At 47.8% G+C, this 21,434-nt stretch overlaps 1 pseudogene; it reads right to left on the bottom strand.

The window, feature by feature from the left end:
• Positions 1–1,977: 1,977 nt before the first annotated feature.
• On the bottom strand, positions 1,978–20,748 carry LOC148775367 (short palate, lung and nasal epithelium carcinoma-associated protein 2A-like; annotated as a pseudogene).
• Positions 20,749–21,434: the final 686 nt, after the last annotated feature.

The raw sequence follows: 21,434 nt of genomic DNA on the forward strand, positions 1-21,434 counted from the left end.
AGTACACAGAAATCAAACTGTTGGCTTCAACTTATACAGTGATGAATGTCAATTTTTTTCTTACCCCAAAATGGGAAAAAGATGACCAAAAATTGTAAACCTTTTTTATGAGAGATGACAATTCCTGAACCCTCTGTCTGTATGGGACAATGATGACAAAGTAGCTTGGGCAGACCTACCAGCTGGAACAAACGGTCTCTTTGTTGGGGAAACATTGAGGAGTGCCTCCCACTTGCCAGGAGACAGGTCCTGAGCAGAATGTTAGGGCTGAGGAGGATTGAGAAGCTGGAGGGAGAGAAGGAATGATGACCAGGGGGATGGAACAGCCTGGACAAAGGCTCAGCACTGACCCAAGTGGGCTACTGCTCAAGAGAAGTCCTGAATTGTGAGACCTCCTTGTGCACTGTTGTGGGAGTTGGGATTGTCACAAAATATAGACAGAGAGGAAAACCCTCATCCCTTTGCCATGCGAGGAGGGGAAACGCCAGCTCTGACCGTAAATGGAACCCAGCTCTGCCTCTGACCGCCTGTGCGGCCCTGGAGAAGTCACTTCCCCTCTCTGAGACCAACTTGCCACACCTCCGCCCAGAACCATTCGCTGCACCACTCAGTAGAAATCAGAATTGAGTGAGGTTCAGTGCCTGAAGATTCAGTACAGAATTTCTCACACCATACAGCAGTGATCCCAGTGTGCAGAGGCTGACATCAGAGCACTTTCTACTCACTGACTCATTTAATTCTCACATCAACACAAAGAGGGAGGATGTACTGTTACCTCCACTGCTGGTTTGAGGACTGTGGTTCTGAGAGGGTAAGTGACTTGCCTGAGATCACACAGCTGGCAACAGCAGAGACCAAGTCGTGCTCAGCTCTGTCCAACCTCTCACCTCACTCTATGTCAGGAGCCCCAGGACAGCCTGAAGTGATGTCTCTTGGGAGAGCCGGTCCAAGGCCCCTCCAGCTGCCCCAGGGGCTCAAGGGCGCCCGTCGGTGACTTGACCTTGTGGGGCATCCTTCAGACAGAAGGCCCTTGAGTGAAGCAGTGCTGGTTCAGGCCTCTGTGTGACCCTGGCCTCTCTTAACCCGAGTCTCCCATGAGGACGACAGTGGTTCTTCCTTCACAGAATTGCACACAGCACTGAGATGGCTCATGGCAAGATGGGCAACTGTTCCCTGGGCCTCTTGGCAGGAAAGTCAGATGGCCTCCTGTACAGGAGAGGCCCGGGGTCCCTGAGGTGATAGCCTGGGTGAGTCCTCTGCAGAGGGGACACGGCTGTGAGTAAAGGGCTCTGTGCTCCAGACTCCAGGGCAAAGGGGAAACTGAGGGCTTGCATGTTGAGAAGGGCCCCGAGAGAATCCTCATCAGTCCTGGGCGGGAGAGATCAAGGCCAGGACAGCGGGACCTGCTGGGGGCTGGGGAGAGGTGGCTGAGTACTGGGAGACGGGTCGTCTTCTCTATGAGCAGGAGATCCCACAGCCACGGGTTTAAATCCTAGTCCTGCCAGTTGTTGCCCTGTAACCTCAATATGTCACTTGTCCTTCTGAGCCTCAGTTTCCTCATCTGTCCAATGGGGACAAGATTGGTGTCTGCTGCAGAAGGAGGTCCTATGAGGAGGTCATGAGGTCAGGTGTGCTGGTGAAGGCAGCGCTCCAACATGGCAGTGGTGTTAGCAGAAGAGAAGTAAGGCAGTCTCCACGTGACCTTGGGTCACCTTCTTGCCCATCCTGGGCCTCAGTGTACCTATTTTTAAAACACGGGAGACGGGTTGCATATCCCCAAATTTCCTACCAGCTGTGGATCCAGGTCTCTGCTGCCCTGATTGCCCATACCTCGCCTTCCCTGAAATCCTAGTGGAAGGAATGCAACGGGCCACACAGGAGGTGCAGAAAAGGTTTTTTATTGCTGGGGGTGGAGGGTGACGAACAGGATGTTCTGACTGTAAGCACAAGTATTTGAGAGGTGTCCTTTGACTGGGCTCAGTTGTCACTCCTGGGGATGCTGGCAGCACTGACTGTCCCAGAGGGAGACGGTACAGAGATTCAGTCACGTCCCTGGGAACCAATCTGGAAGGAGACCCCAGTGTGAGACATGGACACCCCAGGGACCTTACCGGCTCCTGTATTCACCAGACACAGTTGCAGAAGTGGTGCCACACAAACCCTGCGAGCTCTGAGGCTTGGGGAGGGAATGGCACCTATGGTTTGGGTCTTTCTCTGGCACCTGGTATTGACCCCTCCCCATCCCCTCGCCCTCCCACCCCCTCACCTTAGCAACAATGGCTGATGTGAAAAGACTAAGCAGGGCCCAGAGGAGCCAGGGTTCAGGGCTCAGAATATGATCAGGATCAGGGATCAGGGATCAGGCTGAGATACAGGTCTGGTCTCTATCCATGACCAGTGTCAGGGCTCAGTCAACAACAGGAGTGAAAGCTATGTCTGACTGTGTTCTGGGCTCAGTCAGAGAGCAATCTGGGTGTGTGTTAAGAGTCAGGACTTGGTCTGTGACCAAGATCAGGGCTCAGTATGCTACTAGGGAAGGAAGAAAAGCCAAGCTTTGCTTCTGCTTCTCCACAGGCCCCTGTGTGTGTGTGTCTGTGTGCGTGTGTGAGGGTGTTTATCCTCCCTCAGCTCACGGCCCAGGGCCCAGAGCGCAGCCCTCACCAGCAGGCAGGCAATGCAGAGGTTTTCCTCATCTGTGCTCTTTACTTTGCGTCTGGGATTTCAGAAAGTTCATCTGAAATAACAAATCAGTAGCAGTTCTCAGGTTCCAGCACTGGAAGCTGAATAGAAATTGGACCCTAAATGCTGAAACCATTCAGCGGGTCAGACTTGACAGCCATGGGACCTCTCACATGTCACTCCATCTCTCTGAGCCTCAGTTACTTCATCTGTAAAATGGGTATGATGACATTACCCATCCCTATAGGGTCATTGCAAGGATCAAATGACATAGTATATAAGAAGCACAGAGCAATGGCCCAATGAACTAGGTGTGTGGCTATTTTCTAGAAGAACTGCCTCCAGGACCCTGACACTGTTACTCACCCCATTTCTATTGCCCCCCAGCCCCAGCAACCCCAGTCTTGCCAGAGATCCAGGTCAAGAAGAGCTTCCAGGGGTTGTAGGTGAAGCCATAGCTCGTCATAAGAAGTGAAAGGTGAGGGGCAGTGTTGATTAACTATCTACTGGATAGTACGCTCTTTCTGCTTTTTCTTTAAATCCACTCGTCAGCTTGGCAGCGTTTACAATCTCCTTTCACTTGGGAGGAACCCAAGGCTCAGAGAGGTGGAGCCAGTTGACCCCCACCCCGCAGTTGCTAAGAAAACATCCAGGATTTGAACCCAGATCTGGCCTGTCTTCTTTCTCACATCATTCTGGACAGCAGGTTCTGCCAGTGTGACAAAGGAGGGATAGAAGCTCTCAGAGGCCCACAGAGGCCATCAGTCTGCAGGGACCCCTCTGGCCACACTTTCCTGACTTGCTCACAATGAAGGGTCCTCAGCTTCTCCAGGGTCCCCTGACCAGACCTGCCGGTGCGGCAGGCATAGAGCAACGTGCCCTCCCCTGTAAGGATGCATAGGGAGCCCCTTCACCACTTCCCCAGGCTGTGACTTACCAATGCGGTTCTTAACATAATCTGCATCCAGGCTTTCAATGAAACTGCGGACTAGTGGGCACAGCTGAGGGTCACAAGGAGCCAGGGAAAGAGAGAGACAGAGAAACGCAGGGAGGGAAGGAAAGAAAGAGGTCAGGAAGTGAGGAGGAGAGGAGAGACGTAGAAGGAAGAGGACTGGTTATTTTCTGCTGTGAGCACCTGCCCACCCCCACAGAGATGCTCAGTACTGGGGGCCCCAGAACTTCTGACCCTTAGGATTCTAGAACAGTGGAAACCTAGAAGGCCCAAATCTGAGATCCAGAGGACACTAGAATCCTAAAACCTCAAAACATTAGAATCCTAGAACCTTGAAGAATCCAGACTTTTAACATTTCAGAACGCTATGCCTTGAAACCTTGACCTCTGGACTCTGAAACTTTATAGAGTTAAACGAGGGCCTGGGAACCATAGAGAAATGCTTTTGTGTTTTTCAGTCTTTTCTGTGCCTACAGTTCCCTGAGGATGTTGTTAAAATGCAAATTACTGAGCAGCAGTTCTGGGGTATGATCTGAGTCTCCATTTGTAACGAGTGTCCATGGGAGGTCAGTGCTGCTGCTCTGAGGAACACACGTTGAGCATGACTCAAGTTCAGTAAATCACAGAAGACATGGAGGACCTTTTTTTTTAAATAAAGCCTGAGTCCCAGCCCGCTTCCAGAGCTGACTGATGCAGAATCTTTGAATTTGGGGCACATGGTGTACACAGTTATTTATATGGTGCACATGAACCTGAAGTACGGTATGTACAGATTTCTTTTTATTTAAATGACTTAAAATTATGTTGAATGAAGAAAAATATTAGCTAAAAGGCCTACTGGCAGCCCATGGGTATGGTAAATGGTTCAAGTGTGGGGCCGAGTGATTTCAACTCATATCAGGCGCCTGGTCATCTCCTCCCCAGGCCAGGCTGAGTGAAGGGGCGCAGGTAGCAACTGATTGCTCCAAGGGAGTTGCCCCCTTAGAAAGGAAGGTGCCAGAGAGAACAGTCCAGCCAGGGGAAGTCACACCTGCCCCCACCATGCCTGGATCTGCACCCCAGGAGTGGGGGACTCACCTCGTACTGCGTTACCAGGGACAATACTTCATTCACGAGGTGGACTGCAAATTTCACAATCTCATTGAGCAGTCCAATGCGCCTGGAGAAGAGATGAAACTGATAAAGGTCGGTGAAGTTGGCAGAGCAGCCAAGCAAGAGCAGTGGGAAGAGGGCAGAAGATGGTGGAGCACCTTGAAGCCCGGTGACTTGGACCTCTACCCAGGGCGATCATCATTTAGAACCCCATGGCTGACCCACAGCCCACCCCAATAGCCCATGAGAGTCTCATCACAATCCTGAGACGTCATTGATCCAAACATCCATTCTACTATTCGTCCATCCGTCCTTCCATCCATCCATTCTTCCATCCATCCACCCATCCATCCATCCATTCTTCCATCCATCCATCCATTCTTCTATCCATCCATCCATCCATCCATTCTTCCATCCATCCATCCATTCTTCCCTCCATCCATGCATCTAGTCATCCATTCATTCATTAACATATTTAGAGAGCACCAACTATGTGCTCAAAAGCAAGACTGACTGCTGACACACAGATGAGCAAAGCACAAGCAGCTCCTAATGTGGGGCCTGAATATTGGGTTGGATAAAAGTTTCGTTTGGAGTTTTCTGCAGGAGCTTATGGAAAAACCCAAAAGACTTTTTGGCCAACCCAGTATTAACAGGTTTTCCTAAGGCTGACTCCTTCCCACCTTCAGCTCTCATTGTAACTGTCTCCTCCTCAGGGCAGCCCCTGTGACTGTTTGCCTAAGGGGGGCTTTCTGTCATAGCGCCCTGTTAGGTGTGCCCTTCTGCCCAGGGATGACTGCAATCGAACATCTTCCATGTGGGTTCTTTACTGCTGGACTGAATGCTCCCCTGTCTGTCGTTCCCTCCAGAGACTAAGCTCCATGAGAACAAGCACCTTGCCAGCAGTCACCAGGACTTTCTCCTGAGCTCAGGATGGTGCCTGCCTGTATGGGGCAGCTCTCCACACATTTTTGGCTGAAGGCATAAATGAAGCAAACATACAATTGGATATTTAATGACACCTTGTGCCAAGTACTGTGAAGGGTAAGAGTAGAATCTTATGAGAGAGAAAAAGAGAAACCTTGTTTTAGACCCCAAACGATGAGACGCACATGGAAATGGAATGCAGGAAAGGTGTCCTAGATGCCTGAGCAGCCCGTGCACAGGTCTTGAGTGGAAGGAGTTTGTCTGAGGCTCAGAGCAAAAGCTTGTGGGTCTAGGGCAGAGTAGGCAAGGTGTGGATCCAAATCAGGTAGAGCCTAGATGACCCTGGGTGGGCCTGAGATTGCATCCAAAGTGGAATGAAAAGCCCCCTGAGAGTCTGGAGCAGCAGAGTGGAGTGACATTTTACAGACACGGACATTGAGACCCAGAAGGCAGGATGGTTTCCCTGGCGCTATAGACTAGGCAGTGTCCGTAGGGCTCAGGCTTTTGGACTAACATCTCAGTCTTCCCAAGTGCCGGTGGGCTGCAGACCTATCCTAGCTTTTACTTTGGGGATCTGTAGGCAAACCTGTGATCAGATACCTGTTGGGCAGGATGAACTGACCTCTGTCCATGATTCAGCCTTGTTATCTGCTAAGGTCAACTTGCCCCAGCCTTCAACTCCAGACTAGTTCTCTCTCAGCCAGAACCAGGATCAGCCTTTTTCCTTCCACCCTCTTCCCAGGATTAAACATGTTCTTTCAAGCACACAGTTTAAGATGTAGATTTGGTGGGTTACTGAAGATCAGTGATTTAAATGGAGAGGACTCAGTTTTCAAGATATCATTCTTTGGAAGTTTTCAGTGGGTAGAGGATGGTTTGGGGACAATCTGAAATTAGAGTCCATAGTCGGGAGAATGGCATTGAAACATGTATGTTATCATATGTGAAAGGAATTTACTATTCCTCTTGCCCTCTCCTAGCTAGAGGCAGGAAGGTGAACACAGTGAATTATTATTATTATTGAGGGACATTATGTAATATGAGACGGGTCAGTTCTTCAAGTAGACATAAGAATGCTAAATGTGCATGCATCTAATGACAGAGCTTCAAAAAGCATGAAGCTAAAACAGACAAAGCTGACAGGTGAAATACAGCAATTTACAGTTGGAGGGGTCAGCACTCCGGTCTCAGTAAGGGGAAGAACAAAGAGACTGAAAGTCAGCATGGATATTATTTTCACTGAGAGCTTAGTATATGCCAGGCTGTATGGTAAACACTTGGTTTTCTCATTTGGCTAACACAGTAGCCTATGAGTTATGTATTCTTACCATCCTTCGTTTACCGACGTGAAAACTGAAGCATCTAGAGGCTAAATTGATTACAAAACCATAAGTTAGTGGCAAACCTAACCTGATTCCAGAGTCTAACCTCTTTTTTCCATACTCTGCTTCCTCCCAGGTAAGGAATAGGGCTGAAATTATGAGTCCCAACTCCTCTGACATCCCCACTCTGCTGAGACGTGTGGACCTGACCTGCCCAGCACGGTGAGTCTGATGCTCTCTTGATCACTCCTGCAATTCTTCCACGACCACCTTGGAGACTTTAGTGTCTTCATCAGTTTCAACGCTGACACTGTACTGGAGGACCAAGTTGAGGGCCAAGTCGACAATCTCACCAAACACAGGCCTGCAGGGAGAAAGGTTCACAGTGAACAGAGGTGGAGAAGTCTCTTCACATTGCCCACTTTAGTCCTTCTCTTGTGCATACATTATATGGGATGTCTAAGGACAAGTACAGGCCTGGTGTGCTACGGTCCATGGGGTCACAAAGAGTTCAATAGGACTTAGCTGATGAACAACAAATGCACAATGCAAATACTATCTGTTTTGTTTATGGAATTTACATTTTTACATTAGGATTTTTTTCTCCTGGCCACAAGGGTTTGGCTCATGGGAAATTTATATAGAGTATCACACCAATGATTAAAAGAAAAATGAGTTAACATTTCCTAAGAGAATACTACATTAGGTATTTCCAAAAAGGTATTTTACCTGGATTAATCTACTTAATCTCTACAGCAATACCATTTCTGAAAGTACTATCATCATCTCTGCTTTCAGAGTGAGGAAACATGTGGAATAGAGAAGTTAAGTCACTATCTCAGGATCGCATCACTACTGAATGGTGAAGTCATATGCACTTTAATTTATAAAGACTCCCACATGTCTCTGCTTCCTATCTCTCTGTATCTTCAAAATAATTAAAAGACCTAGAAGTTATATTTTCCATATCATTTTCACATGCTCTTCATTACATACTGTCCACTGCTATACGGCCCATACTGATCACTGCCATTTAAAGAGAATCTTGAGAGAAAAAATGATGCTGGGGTAAACTTTGCCAAAGAGTTACAAGTTTTTGTCTTCTCAATTCTCAAGTTTTATAATTAGAAAAGTGTTAAGATTTTGGAAATGTATTTCATGGGGGGATTTTTCTAAAAAAGAGATTTGGTTATAGGAAAAGTTCGCTAGAACATTAAAGGTTAGGATTCTAGACTTGCAAAGACCTCCTTATTTCACAGATTGGGAGCCTAAGGGTGGAAAGTGCCTGCTTTCAAATTGGAGCTCTATAGGTCATACTGCAGTGCATCTCCCAAACGTCAAATTCCAAGACATACTCACAGCGTCACGCTGACTTCAGCAGTGATGGGGATTTTCACGGTAGCACCTTGGCCATCAGAAATCTTTTCGAATGTGATATCCAGGACGTGCAGGTTACTGATTTTCACCCTGTGCAAAAACCACAATTCACCCTTGTCATTCCTCTTGACAGCCATTGCTGGGCTCTTGTCTATGCCAGCGTTGTGCTGAGCGTTTGAGCCTCATAGACCTTGCCTTTGGTCTCATGAGAGTCCTGCTCAGGGATTGGATTCTCGCCCTTGGATGGCATGGCAGACTGAGGATCAGACAGCTGTGATTTCCCTCAAGACTCCAAGGGTGAATATGTGCCAGAGTCAGAATTTGTTCTTTTTCATGAAATTGATACATAGTAGCTTTACAATGTTATGCTAGGTTCAGGTGTGGGGCTTCCATGGTGGCTCAGAGGGTAAAGAATCTGCCTGCAGTGCAGGAGACCTGGGTTTGATCCCTGGTTTGGGAAGATCCCTGGAGAGGGAAACGGCAACCCACTCCAGTATTCTTGCCTAGAGATTTCATGGACAGAGGAGCCTGGTGGGCTCAGTCTGTGGGATCACAGTCAGACATAACTGAGCGACTAACACTTTCACTTTTCATTAGGTTCAGGTGTACAGCAAAGTGATTCAGATAGAGATAGGTATAGATATAGATGTATTTTTATTTCAGATTCTTTTCCCTTATAAGTTACTACAAATATTGAGGATGGTTCCCTGTGCTATACAGTAGGTCCCTGATGGTTGTCTATTGTGTATATAGTACAGTGTATATATTTATGTCAAACTCCTAATTTAGCCTCCACACTGTTTGCCTTTTGGTAACGGTGAGTTGTTTTTTATGGCCATGAGTCTTTTTGTGTAAGTTCTTTCGTATCATATTTTAGATTCTACATATTAGTGCTATCTATGATATGTGTCTTTCTCTCTCTGACTTGCTTCATTTAGTATGATTATCTCTATATCCATTCGGGTTTTGCTACAAACAGCATCATTTCATTCCTTTTCATGCAGAGCTAGAGTTAGAACCTGGAACTGCTTGATTCCCAGACTTTACGTGTGGGCCACCTACATGGTGTGAATTCTAGTTTCCTCTCTCCTGAGACCATTCAGACTTTTATACTCGGTTATAGTCAGAGAAGAAAAGTCTTATTCTTGGGGAAAGGGAATTTAGGCACCAGCAAACAGGTAGAGGTGGAGGTGAAGAGACCCTTCATCCTGACCCCAATATCACAGCAGAGAAAGCCTAAACCCATGAGATACCTGGACAGCCCCCGCAGCCCTCTGATTTTCCCAAGCTCTCGTGGAGTTGGCCTCAGACCACTTCTACTCTGCAAGAACACACAAGGTTTATTCATCTTCCCTGGTGGCTCACTTGGTAAAGAATCCACCTGCAATGTCGGAGACCTGGGTTCAATCTCTGGGTTGGGAAGATCCCCTGGAGGAGGGCATGGCAACCCCCTCCAGCACTCTTGCCTGGAGAATTCCCATAGACAGAGGAAGCTGGCAGGCTACAGGCCAAGGGGTTGCAAAAAGTCGACAGGACGAGCGACTAAACACAGAACAGCACAGCACTCTAAGAGCAACCCTTTGTCTACGTGAGTGACTCAACCGACTATGGGCTTCCCTGGTGGCTGAGCTCGTAAAGAGTCCACCTGCAATGAGGGAGATCTGTGTTCGATCCCTGTGTTAGGAAGATCCCCTGGAGAACGGAATGGCAACACACTCCAGTATTCTGGCCTGGAGAGTTCCATGATCTGCATAGTCAATGGGGTTACAAAGAGTTGGACCTGACTGAGCAAATTTGACTGTGTAGATCACAACAAACTGTGGAAAATTCTTCAAGAGATGGGAATACCAGACCACCTGACCTGCCACCTGAAAAATCTGTATGCAGGTCAAGAAGAAACAGAACCGGACATGGAACAACAGACTGGTTCCAAATTGGGAAGGGAGTACATCAAGACTGTATGTTGTCACCCTGCGTATTTAACTCATATACAGAGTACATCATTTGAAATGCTGGGCTGGATGAAGCACAAGCTGGACTCAAGATTGCCGGGAGAAATACCAATAACTTCAGATATGCAGATGAGAGCACCCTTATGGCAGGAAGCGAAGAACAACTAAAGAACTTCTTGATGAAAGAGAAAGAGGAGAGTGAAAAAGCTGGCTTAAAATTCAACATTCAAAAAACGAAGTTCATGGTAACTGGTCCCATCAGATCATGGTAAATAGAAGGGGAAACCATGGAAACAGTGACAGACTTCATTTTTTTGGTCTCCAAAATCACTGCAGATGGTGACTGCAGCCATGAAATTAAAAGACCCTTGCACCTTGGAAGAAAAGCTATGACCAACCTAGACAGCATATTAAAAAGCAGAGACATTACTTTGCTGACAAAGGTCCATCTAGTCAAAGCTGTGGCTTTTCCAGTAGTCATGTATGGGTGTGAGAGTTCAACTATAAAGAAAGCTGAGCACTGAAGAATTGATAGTTTTGTACTGTGCTGTTGGAGAAGACTCTTAAGAGTTCCTTGGACTGCAAGAAGATTAAACCAGTCCATCCAAAAGGAAATCAGTCCTGGATACTCATTGGAAGGATTGATGCTGAAGCTGAAACTCCAATACTTTGGCCACCTGAGGCAAAGAACTGACTCCGTGGAAAAGACCCTAAGGCTGGTAGGTTGAAAGCAGGAGGAAAAGGTGATGACAGAGGATGAGATGGTTGGATGACATCACTGACTTGATGGACATGAGTTTGAGCAAGTTCCTGGAGTTGGTGACGAACAGGAAAGCACTGGCTTGCTGCAGTCCACGGGGTTGCAAAGAGTTGGATACAACTGAGCGACTAAACTGAACTGAGGGACTTCCACTTTCACTTTTTGTCTTTGATATTAAACTATGTCCCCAAAGAGATGTATTCTCTTTTCTAGGAACAAAGATCTCCACATGAAGCATCAACTCACCCCGTAAGCTTGTTCACTGCTTCAAAAATTCCAGAAATGAGTTGTCCCAACAAGTCCTTAGCTTCCTCAGTCTGCCCCGGGTCCTCCTCAGCGGTCTGCAGTTGCTCCAAGATAGCTGCAAAAACAATCTCCACTTAGTGTGGCACACAACTCATGAAGCAGCTCCTATGCACCAGGTACTAAATGAGAATATTTGTCTATTTTTATTTCATTTAATCTTTGTAACAACTGCATAAAGTAGGTATTACTAATATCTGCACTTTCAGATAAGGAAATAAAAGATCAGAAGTTTTAGAAATTGATCAAAGTCACACAGCTAGGAGGCCTTGCTCTTTTTATGCCACCTTCATGCTAATACATACTCATTATTCATCAACAAAGCAATCAACCCACTGAGCAGGCAATAGGTATTGATTCCACATCAGCTTCTAGCAGTGAAGCACTCATGAGCTGCTCATACAAACAAAACAAATGTAGAATAAAATAAGAAATGGAAAATCTAGAATCAAAGAAAATATACGGATTGTCAACTAGGAGTCTAGGAATGACAGCTTTGCATAAGGCCTAGAAAAGGGTTGACTAAAGAAGAGAAGAAGAACAGAGACTCCTAATGGACAGAGGAAAGAGGGATTTGATAGAGGAAGTGACATGGCAGATGTGGAATGGCACATTTGAAAAGTATTAATAAAATATGAGTAGAAAATAATTCAAATGGGAAACAACAAGGCAACAACTAGCTCAAAGAATAAAAAAAATGCTGCAAGAAAACGTGTGAAATCAAAGGACTGCAACGTGGCTCTGCAGTGGACAGTACCTAGTGATAATGATGCAGAGATGGAAACTACATCTGGTCTTATAACTTACTAGGTGACTTTGATGCAGACACCTCTGCTTCTGTATTCAGAAGCATTGCTGTTTTATCAGCAATGAAATTGGAAAGTGGGTCCGTCCTGTATCTATAAGGTTGTCTAAGCCGTGGCAAGGTTTAAAGGGCAGTCTTTTATAGAAGTTAGCTTCTCCCACCAACAATGTTTAACAATGTCCCAGTAAAGTTTCCAAAAAGTGAAAAGAAGACCAAGGTCTTTCAAGAAATTAGAAAGACAAGGAAATATGATTCACTAGAAAGATAGGTAATTTTAAAGCTACCTAGGATAGGTAGAGATTCTTTACCAGTTGGTTAATACAAATTACTAGGTAAACTGGATGACCCAACAGAAGAATACGCTACAAATATAAATATTTCACTGACAATACATAAATGGCTAATAAATATGAAAAAAATGAGTGAATGCTTTCATAATTATAGAAATGCTGTGATGAATTATAACCTGTCATCTGTGAGACTGGAAAAAATTTCAGTTGTCCAGACCAGTGCAGTCAAGAGAGTAGAAAATAGATCCTCTCACAAATGATTGGAGAAACTATTAACATAAGGGATTATTTGTCCATATGTGCTGTAAATTAAAATATGCAAGCCTTTTTGACCTTTTGAAATGTCACTTTGAGGATTTTATCCTGTGACTATATTAGCAAAGTTGACCGTGATATAAGATGTAAAGTGATATTCAGCTAAGTATTTCCTGTTTCTAGAAAAATAATAAACAAATGAACCAGGAACCAGTTGGTCACCTCTCTCAGTAAACCACCCATAATGAGCGGCCCCTGCTGGCAGCTTTTGGTAATACAGGCATAGTATGTGGGAAGCAAGCTCCCAGGCCCTCTGATCATCCCTGTTGTTGACTTACTCTCAAGTGTACTGTCAAGGTTGACAAGTCCTTTCTCAAGACCAGATTTCAGCTTCCTCAGAACATCCTTGCCAAGATTGTCAAGAAGAGATGCTGAGGTCCCAGCGAGCAGGCCGCACAAGAGAACAAGTTTCCAAAGCTGAAACATCTTGTCCTGACACCTGGACAGTCATGGGAGGAACAGGAGTGAGAATTACCCACAGGGAAATGGCATCGTGGATGAGCACCTAGGACTCTGACACTCAGCAGTCCTTGAAGATAGATGCAGTTACCTCTGCTCTTACAGACGGGCAACCCAGGGCCAAAAGCTGGAGCAACTTGCCCAGAAATCAACAACCAGTGAATGAAGGAGTTACTATTTGAAAAGTCATGGTTGGCTCCAGGTCAATTCTCTTTACTAGAGGTCCTTTGCACATGCTGGCTTCTTTGCCTGGAACATTTCCCTCTTCTTTTCATGTTTAGCTGAATCACTTCTTACTGACTTTCCAGCTTCAGTAGGACATCGTGTCCTCTTGAACTCTCCCCAGAGACTAGGTTAGGTGGACTCACTCCACCATTTTGCTGCCTTAATTCACTGCTATGAGTCCTGGGTCCCAATCAGTGACAACTTGGCTGCCTTCCCCACCAGGCTGTGAATTCCTTAGAGGAGGAATTGTGACTTATTTCACAATGAGTTGGAATTCCCAACTCATAGTAAAAAACTGCCGCTAGTAAGTACAATAAAATAAAGTCTGCCAAACAATAGCATGAACAAATAAGTGGGCACCACATCATGATGCTGCATTCATCATCGATCTGACATTTCTCCTAATTGAATCTATTTCTTAGTTTGCTCCATTCAAAATATTAGCTAATCCAAGTGGCCCCACCCCTCTGCCTCTTGTCCTTCTGAAAGGCTTCCCTGGTACCTCACAGTAAAGTTTGCAATGCATGAGACCCAGATTCGATCTGTGGATCAGGAAGATCCCCTGGAGAAGGCAATGGCAAACCACTTCAGTTATTCTTGCCTGGAGAACTCCGTGGACAGAGGAACCTGATGGGTTACAGTCCATGGGATCGCAAAGAGTCAAACACAACTGAGTGGCTAATTTAATCCCTATGCTTCTTGTTCCCAAAGCCGTCTGTAGGCCTCCACATGGAGTGACATTAAGGGGGAAGCCCACCATTCACAAGTTTGAAGAAAAATACTTACAAAGTCCTTGCTCCTCTGCACAGTCTCCTGGAATTCTGCTGGGTGGTGATGGCCCTTTTATATTGATGGCAATGGGGAGGGAGGCTGCCCCTGGAAACAAGCTCTGGGTCCAGAGCCATCCAAGGAGACTCCAATGAAAATAAGCCCTGTCCAGAGTGAACAGAGAGACTTCCAAAGCAAAGGTCAGCCAGGATGCTTGAGTTGGATGGTGATGGAGAGGACTTCGTTCCAAGACTAAGAGCAGGTTCTCATGGAACCTCCAGATACCAAGATGGTGGCCATGCTGGGGGTGGGGGCTGGGGTAAAAACTGAGAATGGATGAATTGGAGAATATTCTGGTAGAAGGATCCATAGTGATCATCCAGCTTAATTTTATCAGCATTTGCAAACTCAGGCTCAGAGAGGGAAAGCAGCCAGCCTGTAAGAGAGGGACAGAGATGGGGCTAGGCTTGTGGTCCATGGCATCAGGGTCAGTGACCAGTGAGGTCATTCTTCCCAAACCTTCTCTTGTGTCCGAGTACTCTCCATAACATCCCTCCCAGTGGAAACAGTCTCAGGACAAATGTTTGCAATGATGGGTTGCTCAGGACTCACCCTCCCCACCTGCCCACCCCACTGAGTCAGTAGGGCTCCTCCTGAGAGTGAATACAGGCTGCCTCTGTACAGACCCCATCTGTGCAGCATCCCTCTGCACACTTGCCCCCAGCCCCCTACTCTCAGTGCAGCTGCAGGAGGTAAGCTCTCTCCTTAAACCAGAGTCCCCATCACGGCCCTGTGTCAAGTACTCACTGCCACCCCGAGCTCATCACCTCTCTCTCACGGCCCTACTGTCTTCCTTCTTTACCAGAAAAATACCAGCATCACAGTACAGCATCACTGTGCCTCTGCACAGACCATTCCCTCTTTACACAACACTGCTCTTGAAGCCAGTGTGAGTTTGGTCCTGCTATTCAAACTCACAGTAAGTCCTGACTTAACACAATTATAGATTCACGTCAACTCCTCCCTTTAGGTGACAACTCCAGAGTCAACTTACCACATTGGAAACATAACAGACGTCAAAGCCACAGGAGAGCTTAGAGTTCAACTTAACCTCCTTGCTGGGAAGATTGGGGTACCTATGGTCCAGAGAAGGAGAAGGACTCAGCCAAAGCTAGACGCGAATTGAACCTAGCTTATTTTCCTCTTCCCTTTCACGTGCTTTAGTTCTGTTGAGGTTTTCCACCTGGGCAATATAGTTTTAAAAGAAAAGATTAAATAAAATTATCAAATAAGTTTGCTTAAGCTATGGATACCTGAGCTCCTCTCTATATACATAGAGTCAGGGGCTGCAGGGTGGATGACCAGAAGTGGAGGTAACTGGACTAGGGTGGCTCAAAGCTACTTTTGCCCTTGAGTTCTAAGAGCTCTGATCCCAACACCATCCTCCGGACCCCACCTCTGCCTCGACATGACTGCTCACCACTAGGTGCTTATCTTGCTTCACCTTGCTTTTTCATTTCAGGAGCAACCAGGCAGGGCTGTTACTGTCGTTATATCTTGACTGAGGAAAGTGAGGCTCAGAAGGGAAGGATGCCTTGCTCAGGGTGGAATAGATGGGAAGGGGCAGATCTCGAGAGGGCACCCAGTTCTGCATCCTCTCCCACTGAGATCAGCTGTACCAACTCTCAGCCTCTGGGAGCAGCAGCGAGTCTCACTCTTTGGCCGCAGTAAGTCCAGGGCAGTACCTGGCCAGTTGCTTGTCACTGCAGGACTACTTTCACCATTGGTGCTCAAGACAACTGGCTAAATAGGTTTGGAAAGCTCCATTTTCTAGTTGAGGAAACCGAGGTTCAGGGAGGGAAGGTGACTGGCTGACGTCTCACAAGGACAGGAACCAGCATTTGCGATCTCAGGGAAGGACCTTTCTCTCACCTTGAGGCCAACTGGTGGGGCAGGAAAGTCCTTGCGCTTGAATACCTGTTTATTCCTGACTTCTGCTGTTTGAGTTGGTTGTAATGCCTGGTGCATTGGGCGCGTATCAACCTGGAACACTCGGTCCAGGAAGCCCAGATGGGTGCCCACTTGGCATCAGGCTGGGAGCACCGGTAGAGAGCTCCAGGCCACTCAGGGTCAGTCTCCTCCGATCACCTACCTGCACCTCAGCAGGAACCTGTGACACTTTGACGTGAACGCGGCCAGGTCAAAGTAGGGGTAGGACCAGAGGCTTGGGGAGCTAGTGTTCCTCATGCTGACTGTGGTCCCGTCATCAGAGCACAGGGCAGGTGCCCAAGCCTGGGGCTGGGACACGGAGGACCCCACCCATCTGAGCCTTGGACTGGTCAGCAGACTCACCTCCCAGGCTGTATATGCCCAGTTCTGCAAACGTCCAGGCCCTTACTCCCCTGGTTGTGGGCACAGAGCTGAGGGTTGTGCTGGAATCTTGCAAAGAGAGTTTTTCTGCCTCAGGAACACAGCCTAAGGGGCTGGTGTGATGTAGTGAGTCCAGACCTGGTGTTGGCCCCAGGCTTCAGTTGCCTCTTTGCAAAATGTGAGACAACTCCGTGTCTAGTGGCAAAATGGAAATTACAATACCCCAACTCTGGGGTTGGGTGGACTGGGTTTGAATCTTCCTTTTGCCTGTTGCTGGCTGTGTGGCCTAGACAAGGAGCTTCATCTCCCTGATCCTTAGGTCCCCTAAGTGTGAAATGGGCCTAACTATGGGCCTCTCCTCCCAGGGCTGCTGTAGGAAGTGGTGGGATAATGTATGCAGGCCCCTGATAGACAGTTGCTACAGTGATGTGATGATTACAGTCGTGTCTGGTGTCTGGTCACCTCACTCCCTTCCACTTCTGGCTTTTCATCTATTTATGACCCCGCTGCACAGGGTTATTGAAAGGCTGTAGTGGGTAGATTAAGCAGCTAATATCCTTAATCAGTTGCAACTGCATTTATTATTTTTGCATTCAGTGAAGACTAAATGAGCTTGAATGGGCTCAGATCTACAGGGTCCCTATGTTCACAAATTCTGCCACGCTTGGGCGCTGATATATAGCCCTTGGCACAGATATTTCCTCATTCTGCCCCAGTTTCCCCTCGAGTCCAGTGAGGGAGTCTCAGTAGGATTCTCACTGATTGTGGGGCCTGGATGGAGCTTTCAGCCAAGATGCCCTCCCAGGAAGCCCCTGGGCTTGGAGGGCAGGATTGATCAGTGATGTCTGCCACAAGTTCAGGAGGAGAGAGTGGAAACACTGCATGTTCCGCAGTGCAGGATTAAGTCATCTCTAAGGTCCCTGCAGCCAGTGCTGGGTACATCGATAGCACATGTCCAAGGAGGATGGGACCCTGAGACTTGCCTGGAACTGGAGGAAGGAAAAGGAGACCCAGATCTGGATTCCAGTCTTGGCTCTGTTAACCACCTGCTTTGTGAGCCTGGGCAGGACATTAATTTTCTCCCGGAGTTCATTTCCTCTAATTACAGAATAAGCAGTGGTTCTCTGCTAGACAGCTGACACCTTGGGGCTCTCAGAGGTGATCAGGTACATCTGGGGCTACCTGCCACACTCCTACCAGATGGCGCCCTGGAGCTCTTGCCTTGCAGGAATCCCACCAGCTCCCTGGGCACAGGATAACAGCCTACTCTTTGAGGCCATGAGGACCAGAACCAGAGGGCGTCACCCCAGGACCCGACACACAGATGCTCAACGGTTATTTCTTACAGCCTGCAGAAGCAGATTCCTCTATTGCTAATTAATAAAGTGTGCACATTAGACATTCATACATTTTGTTTATAACAGCATAATACGCTTGCTCTTAAGAGTCAGCCTTGGGTGTGCATCCCAGACTTTTCCCTTGTTGGTTGAGTGACAGAAGGCAAGTGCCCCTTCATGTCTCTGAGCTTTGTTTGTTTGTTTCTTTTTTAACATGAATCCAGAATAAGAATGTCATGGGACGTTCTAATTACCTTAGAAGAACTGCTCAGGTATCTGAGGAAATGTCAGTAGAGATCCCAGCCTGTCCTTGGCTAGATAAGGTCCTTCATGAATAATAGAGACCATGGTCATCACTATTACTGCAATAAAGAGTACTGAGTGGTGACCAAAGACAGCTTTCAGGTGCCCAGGAAAATAGAGAGGATGACAAGGGGTAGTGTGTGCAGGTCTTGAAAGTATGATGGGTCTGGGTTCAAATCCTAGCTCTGCCTTGTGAGCTTTCCCTCTCATAGACTCGGCTAACTCACCTATAAACGGGGCACAATGGATCACAACACATCACTGAACTGGTCTGAAGCATACATACATTAGCATGTATGAACCTGGACACACAGCCCCTAGAAATGTGCTCTCCTTGCTGTTCCACTGGATGGGAGCCCCACAGGGGAGTGATCTTTTCTCTTTTGTTCCCCGATGTGTCCCCTGTGTCATAACAATGCCTGTGATCTTAGCCGATGAACACATGTTCTGCAACATGTTATTTTTGCTATTATAACACACAGATCAGGGACCCTGCCCACAGGTGACCTCCCTGAAGGAGAGCCATGCTGCTCTATTTTCAAGTACTTTCCAGGCACATCTGCCTCTCCCGAAACACTGGGAAGTTTTGCTGCATTCTCTCTGGTCCCTCCCTGTTCAGGTGACCAGAGGTGTGTGTAGTGCCTAAGGGTGTGGGCTTGGCTGCCTGAGGTTTCTCCCCTGTGCATGTGGCTCCAGCTGGTGGGAATATAGCCAGTAGCGCCCATTTATTCCTGACCACCTCTCAAAGCCCCAAGGGGTCAGCTGTCTAGTAGGGAACCACTGCTCATTTTGCAGTTAGAGGAAACCGAGACCCAGGAGATAATGAACCTCTTACTCAGAGTCACAAAGCAGGTTATAAACTGAGCCCAGACTGGAACCCAGATCAGGGTCCCTCCTCCTTACCACAGCACTGGGAAGGTGTCACAGTCTCCACGTCCATGATCATGTGGTGTCCATGTGCCCTCACAGGTGGAGGGACCGTTCGAGACGACCTGGTCCTGCCCTGGTGAACATGCAGTTGTTCCACTTTCCCTTCCTGAGCACGGCAGGCATCGCTAATCAGTCTTGCCCTCCAAGCCCAGGACTGCCTGGGCTTCTCTGCAGAAAGGCCCATTCAGTCCCTACAATCAATGAAGTGTATTTGACACCATATTCTTAGAGTCCCTAACGTGGCCTGGAAGGGAAACTGAGGCTTAGTGAAGAACCGCACCTCCCAAAGTCTATAGACCAGTCACCATGGGAGCCAGAATTTGTAGACAGAGGTCTAGCGGAAGTCTGAGCCATCTAGTTCATGCTGTCTTTATAGCACACAAAATAGGAAATGTAGTTGCCATTGATTAAGCATAAAGCATATGGGATGTTTAACCTCCTCACTTCATTCTCTCCATAACCTTGTGTGGTGCGGTCATGTACCCATGGGAGACTTGAAGTAGAGGGGAGTGAAGTGATCAGACACAAGGAATAATTATAATATCACCATCACTGCTGTAGCCGTGTATCAGGGGCCTGCCCACATTATCCAAATGCATTTCCACAGCACACTGTGGAGAAGAATACCAAGTGTGTGAGTGCTAAGCGACTTCAGTTATGTCCGACTCTGTGTGACCCTAAGGACTGTAGCCGGCCAGGGTCCTCTGTCCATGGGATTCTCCAGGGAAGAATAGTGGAGTGGGTTGCCATGCCCTCCTCCAAGGGATCTTCTCAATCCAGGGATCAAACCCACATCTCTTATGTCTGCCTGCTGGCAGGCAGGTTCTTTACCACTAATGCCACCTGGGAAGCCCGGAGAGTCCCATATGTACTCTCATTTCACAGAGAAGGGACCTTAGTCTCAGGGAGAGGAGTCCCATGTTCAGTCCACATATCCAGCAACAGGAAATGAGGTGATTTGAACCCAGTCTGCCCGAACCTAGAGCTGAGGTCTGAGCAGCACTTCCTCTGTTCCTTTTTTTGCCATGGGGATCCAGGCACCAAGCAGTTTTAGCCATTTTACAGTGGGGAAGCTAAAGCCTGGGGCCTCCACTGCGTCTGAGTTCACTCACCACTCTCCAACCACTGGGCTGTGATCCTGAGGCCAAAAATGCTCTTCACCGGATTTCCCACAGCCCACACCTCTGTCCCCATGCCAAGGGAAGGAGGACCCCTGAGGACTGCAGAACTGGGCACAGACAGTGGGCAGGGTGGTCTGCTGATGGTCCAAGGCTCTGCCCGAATGGGTCCTCCATGTCCCAGCCCCAGACTTGGGCACTTGGGCTACTACCTTCTCCCTGATCTATGCTCTGAAGTCGGAACCACAGTCAGGGTGAGGAAAGCTAGCTCCTCAAGCCTCTAGCCCTTCTCCTATTTTGTCTTGACCTTGTTTATCAGGTTCCTACTGATGTAGGAGGGAGACCAGAGGAAATGGACCCTGGAAGACCTGGAGCTCTCACCCGGTGCTCCCAGCCAATTCCAAGCAGGCATCCATCTGTGCATCCTGGACCGGGTGTTCCGGGTTGACAGGGGCCCAGTGCATCAAGCGTAACAACCAACTCAAACAGCAGAGGTCAAGAAATAAACAGGGTATTCAAGCCTAGGACTCTCCTGCCACACCAGTTAGCCTTGATGTGATCCGAGTGAGAGGTCCTTCCCTTTGCACCAAAATGCCGGGCCCTGTCCTTGTGAGACCTGGGCGAGTCACCTCCCTTCCCCGAGCCTCAGGATCCTCAATTGGAAAAAGGGGTTTTTCCCTGCCTCCTTAGTGGGTTTTGATGAGCACCAGTGGTGAAGGTGGACCCTCAATGCCAAGCCCAGGGCCAAGCATTTGCTTGCCCCTCCTGGGTGCTGGACTGGGGTCAATGACTGTGGCTCATGGTTGTTTCCAGAGGCTGTGAACTGGAACAGCCAATCTCGATGGGAGAAGATGCAGAGCTGGGAGCACTCTCCAGGTCTGCCTCTTCCCATCTTTTGACCTTGAGCAGTTCATCCTTCCCTTCTGAGCATCACACCCCTCAGCCAAGAAAGGAGGGCAGTGACACACTGTGCCTGATTCCTGTTGAGATGAAACAGGATGGAGCACGAGAGGCACAGAGAGCTTTGAGCGTCCTGTGTAGGCGGAGCTGGGGTTCCAGAGGAAGGCAGCGCCGGGGGCAGTCACAGCTCTTAGAAATCAAAGTTGAAACTACCTTTGGGCCATCTCTTCAGTTGTTTCCATTTCTGGCC

Source organism: Moschus berezovskii, chromosome 15 (assembly GCF_049115385.1).
Source record: "Moschus berezovskii isolate FMDL1 chromosome 15, NW_MosBer_1.0, whole genome shotgun sequence".
NCBI classification, from domain to species: Eukaryota; Metazoa; Chordata; class Mammalia; order Artiodactyla; family Moschidae; genus Moschus; species Moschus berezovskii.